General features: G+C 44.4%; 1 long non-coding RNA gene across 1 annotated transcript in view; it reads left to right on the forward strand.

Moving 5' to 3' along the window:
- LOC140506750 (uncharacterized) overlaps positions 1-5,238 on the forward strand; it is a 70,629-nt gene extending 65,391 nt beyond the window's left edge. Inside the window, exons 2-3 of the long non-coding RNA XR_011968067.1 lie at positions 752-841; positions 1,455-5,238. This is a non-coding gene — a long non-coding RNA (uncharacterized lncRNA). The remainder of the gene's footprint in view (positions 1-751; positions 842-1,454) is intronic.
- Positions 5,239-6,000: the final 762 nt, after the last annotated feature.

A 6,000-nucleotide genomic window follows, 5' to 3' on the forward strand; every position in this document is an offset into this window, starting at 1 on the left:
GTTCAAATATGACCAAGTTAATATTCTTCTCCTGTGACTAGATATAACACAATACAAGCTATGTTGATTATGGATCCCAGAGCATGACATCAATCTCAGATACTAAGACTCAGCCCCATATAAAAGAATACAGGATAGCAAGTTAAAGTGTTCTCTTTTTCTTTTCTTTTTTGAATGATTTTTTAAAAATGCCAAGCATTCATTTTTCTTCCTCCTACCTCCTTTAATCCAATAAAAAAGGAGAAAAGAAAGAAAAGGTGGATGGAAGAAAGGAAGGAAAGGAGAGAGGGAGGGAGAAAGGAAGGAAAGAATGAAGAAAGGAAGGAAGGAAGGAAATGAAAGAAAATGTGGCAAAACTTGATTGCCTTGTTTGAATGTAGCCCTAAGAAACCAGACCTGTTGCTTAGAGATCAGATTTGTTTACTGCTTAAGATTTCAAGTCATACTGACCAGAAACTCAGTCAGATCTGAAGACTGATGTGAGGAATGTGAAAAGTTTTCTCCTATCATACATCTCAAGCAACCCAAGTGTCTTACCTGGAAACTGCCTCTGTGCTGGTTGATCAACTACTGCTTCCTTGTTCTGTTGTTTGAATCCTATATAATATATAACTCACAGACTCTGGAGGAAGGGGGTGGGGAAGGAGGGGAAGAGGAGGAAAGAGATCACCCACTTTTCAGTTCTCTTCCTCTTCTGGACAATTTAGTAAACTTATTTCTCAATTATTTGGGTTCTGGATTTTGTTCTCAGGTAACAATTGGTGCCAGAAGTGACATTTCTGATATTGATCTGAGAGATGGGATTCAGCCTAGACAAGATCACTCTGCACAGTGAAACCAGGTGAGTACTTCTTTGGTTCAGGTAGAACAGAATCAAGTTGTCCCTGGTCCTGCACTAGGTCTTAGGACTGGGGACTCCAGGTGTTCAGAAAGCTAGGGACCTGTGTACCATCTTGATCTGGGGAATTACTTAGGAATGGTTAGAACTAACTTAGCCACCCTCATGGGTAAATGAATAGTCCTGAATTGATCAACCAAGGGTTTGTAAGGGCAGTGTGTGGCATATCCACCATCTGTTAATTTGGCCAGTCTTCTAGCAGTACATTCTCTTTTTTATTTTTCTCCTTGTCTTTCTCTTCCTATACTTTCAATGGGAGAGAAGGTTTGAGAAAGAAAAAAAACTCAAATCTATAAGACACTCTCTCTGTCATTTCACCTCTGATCAGGTTGGGGTTACAGAGATAAAGTCAGATAAACTTTGCCTAAGTAGATGATGAAGGCTATGAGAATGGTTTTTCAAGGGTTTGAAGGGCTATTATGTTCCTCTTCCTGGAGTATAGCTGGGTTATGGATACTGTGGACTGGGCCCTAAAAGCTGATGAAGGGTGTTCAGTAGTCAGAAGGGGAGACAGAAATCTCATGGCTCCTCCCTCTTTTTCTCATTCCTTCCCCAGGCTTGCTTCAAGACATACTGTTCACTAGAAGCACCAACCGAATCTGAGTGTCCGTTTCTACGGTGACGAGGTCAGAGCCAGAGAGCTGAAGCTAATTGATGAAAATGCCCGTGGTTAATGTGTGCATTCCTAACTACCAGCAGAATTTGGCTTCAGAGAGAGAAACAGGATTGTGAACCATGTCAGGATCCAGACCACCCAGACTCCCAGGCCTGGTCTCAGCTACAAGGGCTGACTAAAGCTCATTTGCCATTCCTATTACGGCCAGGCAGGAGGGCGCCTGCTGAGGACAACCTATTGTCTATCTAAGCTTATTGTCTGTGCGTGCAGAAATTCTGTGCAGAATGGGAGATTTGTGGAACAGAGGTGCCAGTAGAAATCTTAGGATAAATGATCCTTATGAAGGATTGATGGAAATGAAACAATCAAATAAAATACTCCTGATTAGCGGCTTCATTTGTCTTCAAGGAGAGAACGGTTGTGAACAGTGCTAGAACTCAGACCACCTAGAATGACATGAGCAACAGATGAAGTCTGCTACTCAACTCACCTCCTGTTCCCATTCCCATGAAGAAATGGCTTGTTCATAGCCTCCTCCAGAATCTCAGAAGAAAGAGATTCAGCAAGCATTCTTCAAGTGCAATATGGAACATGGCTGATACTAACTTGGAAACTAAGACCATGGCCATCATCCCCAAGATGTCTGTTTCAAAGTAGCTAATGCCTGGACTGTTCCTCACTCTCCTTCAGTATCAGGGAAGCAAGGTGGCTGCTGGTAACCTGCAAATGAGGAATTAGTTGGTTTCTTTGACATCCCACTATTGAATACAGGATAGAAACTATGACTGCTGGGCCCTTCAGCCTCTTGAGATCTCTGACATCTTCCCACTGTCTGCTTAGATTAGGTGCCTTCAGTCAGCATTGTTTGCTTACCACCCAACCCCCCACTGCCAGATCAAAGAAGTGACTTCTGAAAACCCTGAGATTAGGAGAAGGGTCTGTCTCAGCTGTTCTCCCACTGTGTAGGATGGAAATACCTTTGGATGCCCTCACCAGATACCTGCCACACTCATTGTGTCTACTTCAAAGCAGGTGGTATCTGGGCCATTGCTGACTCATCCCTCCTCTGCAAACTGAGAGACTGACTCTCAGCTTTCTAGGACTCCCAGCTCATTGAATATAAAAGAGAAACTGACCTGGGCCTTCCCTCCCTCTGCCACTTTCACCAAATCCTTGCCCTCTCTATGATGTCTGCTTCAAACAGGTAGTGTCTGGAGAGTTGTTCATTAACAATGAAATGAAGAGAGAGATTAATTGCCTTCATCCTCAAAGTCAAACCGCTGGTGAAGGTTCCATTGCTGCTGGAGACCATGGTCTGATTGGCAAGATGAAGATGACACAGCCCTAGACTTTACTAACAAGTACATTCTGGGCTTTGCTCCAGTTGGTGATCTCTGGCCACTCTCAGTGTTGACCACAGTTGAGTTCTAGACACTAAGGACTGGGCTCTGTAAGCTGAGGGAGAATGGTCAGTACACGGAGAGAAAGACAGAGATCTTCAACCTCACTCCCTCTCTTCTTTCAAGGTCAGATGTTGTTCCACCTGTAAGACAAGCTACTTTTAAAAGCCTTAATTAAAAGCCTTAACTGGTAGACTAGTGAGAACCATTTAGAATGGTTCCATCTGAGAACCATTTATAATCTGTATGGCTCAAGAGAATGGGTGAAGATGCTTGAGGTTTCATTGTGGAATAGAAAAGCTATAGAAACACATGCATCACTAGACATCTTATGAAGGATAGAGGAAAATGAACCAATAAAAAAAAAATCCGCTTTCCTGACCAGAAGTCTGGCTTAAGTGGGAAGAGGAACAGAGTTGTGAACAATCCCTGGGCCCACACCTCCTAGACTGGCAGAGAAGCAGATGGAGTCCACAACCTGCCACCCCCAGCCAACCTCACCAAGGGATGGCCCTTCATAGCCCTCACTAGTGCTCAGAAGGAATATGTATTGTAAACATTTTTCAAGAACAATGTGGACATTGTTGCTACCTACATAGAGACTGACTTTGTCCACCATCCCCAGGATGTCTGCTTCAAAGTAGCTAATGCTTGGACTGTTTCTCATTCCCCCTCAATGCCAGAACACCAAAGTGGCCTTTGGGATCTTGGATATGAGAAAAGAGACCAGGCTTGGGTGGTCTCCTTAGAGAAGAGGTCTCCATAGAGATCCAAACTTTCTATGACTATAAAAAAAAAATCTTCATTTATTCTTTTAACAAACTTTGCCTATATGGGATGATGAAGGCTATGAGAATGACCTTTCAAGTGTTTGAAGGACTATAATGCTCCTGTCTCTGATCCCTGGAAATTGCTGACCATAGCTGGAATGATCCCTTCCTTGTTACTTTTCTCCCTCCCCAGGCCTGATCCAAGTCTGGCTGCTTGCCAGAAGCACTGACTGAATCTCAGCATTCATTCCCACTGTGTCTGTCAGAGTAGGAAGGCTGAGGCTAATTCTGGGGTCCCTGAGAGTTGGTGAAAGTTAATGTGGAATCTGGGTCATTGTTTTCTCATCCCTCCTCTGCTAGCTGAGAGAATGATTTCTAGCTCTTTGAATAGAAAAAAGAGAAACTGATGGAAACACATGTGCCAATGGACTTCTCGGGATCTTTATGAAGGATTGATGAAAATAAAAGTCAAATAATACATTCCTAGCTACTGGCAGCATTTGGCTTGAGGTGGGGTAGAGGTGAAGGAGAAACAAAGTTATAGACAATACCAGGACCCAAACAACCTAGACTGGCATGAGAAGCAGATGGAACCCATAACATTCTTACCCCCCACCCATCCCCACCATGGGATGACCCTTTCTCAGACTCCATTAGAAGAGAAAAAATAGATTTGGCAAACATCTGTCAAGTGTTTGGAACAAGTGGAACAAGTGCCTAATTAGAGACAAGGATTTTGTCCACCATCCTCAGGATGTCTGCTTCCTCCAGGCCTGGACTGTTCCTTACTGTCCCTCAGTACCAGGGTACCAAACTGGCTACTGGGACCCTACAGATGAGAAAAGGGGCAAGTCTTGATTCCTCTTCTTAACATCCCTTTATTGAGTACAAGACAGAGATTGTGACTGACTGGGCTCTCCATGTTCTATCCTCAACCAATCCTTTCTCTTTCCACCATGTCTGCTTTGATGTAGGATCCTGCATTATGATTGCTTTGTCAACCTCTCAACCCCCGAGGACCAAATCAAGGATGTGGCTTCTGGAAACCTTGATATTAAGAGAGAATTTTGTGTCAGCTGTCCCACTCAGATTGTGTGAATCATGATGTCATCAGAAATCATTTCCGTGCTATTGAATCTGTTTCAAAGCTTGTGGTGTCTGGGTGGTTACTCATGCCTCTCTCTTGCTGCCAAGTCAAGTTGGGGAGAGACTGACCTACTGAATTCCTCAGCCCATTGAATATGTAAGAGAGAAATTCTGATCTAGGCCCTCCCTCCCTCCTTCTGTGACCCTCCCCAGATCTCTGCCATTCCTGATGTCAATGTCAAAGACTACGCACAGTGAGATGGAAAGAGAGATTGACTACCTACATCCCCAGAGCCAAGTCCCAGATGAGGTTCCTGTTGCTGCTGACCGTGACCTGATTGTCAAAATGAAGAAGACACAACCCAGGACTTCAGCAATGTTCCTGTTGTTGATCCCTTGTCACCCTGAGTGCTGACCATAGCTGGATTCTGGATCCTGGAGGCTGGGCCCTGCAAGCTGAAGAAGAAAGATCTGTGGATGGAGGGAGAGATAGAGTATTCCAAGGAACCTCCCTCCCTTTTTCCTAACCCAGACTTGGTCCTACCGCCCTGACAATTACTATTTGCTTTCACTCTAAGCCACTGTGGCCCAAACAATGACCGCTAAGTAGTGCTTGGCCTGGGACCTATTGTTGGCCAATCAATGAGAGCCAGAGTGAATTGGATTTAAGGCATGGTCTTTAAGAAACAAATCTAGCCCAAGATATCTTGCTAGGTTTCAGTCATCAAAATGGCATCATACCCCATGTGGCAGAGGGAAGAAGAGAAGGAAAGGGAGGAGAAGAAAGGAGAGGGAAAGGGAAGGTGAAGGAAGGAAGGAAAGAAGACCAATTAAGTAAAACATTCCTGACTAGCAGCAGCATTTGGCTTCAGGAGGGGGAACAACAGAGTTATGAACTGTGCCAAGACCTAGACTGGCATGCAAATCAGATGGAGTCCACTATCTGCCACCCCCACCCTCAACCTCACCAAGGGATGACCCCTTCATGGCCTCCACTTTAATCTCAGAAGAAATAGATTTGCCAAACATTCTTTAAGTTCAACATGGACATGGCTACTGCTTACTTAGAGACTTAAGACTCTGCCCACCCACCCCCACCCCCACCCAAGGATGTCTGCTTCAAAGTAGCTTGTCCAAATATCTCTCAGTCCCAGAACACCTAAGTGGCTGCTGGGATCCTAGAGATGAGGAGAAACCCTAGGAAAAATGATCCTTATGAAGAACCAATCA

This window comes from Notamacropus eugenii, chromosome 5, assembly GCF_028372415.1.
Source record: "Notamacropus eugenii isolate mMacEug1 chromosome 5, mMacEug1.pri_v2, whole genome shotgun sequence".
Taxonomy (NCBI): domain Eukaryota; kingdom Metazoa; phylum Chordata; class Mammalia; order Diprotodontia; family Macropodidae; genus Notamacropus; species Notamacropus eugenii.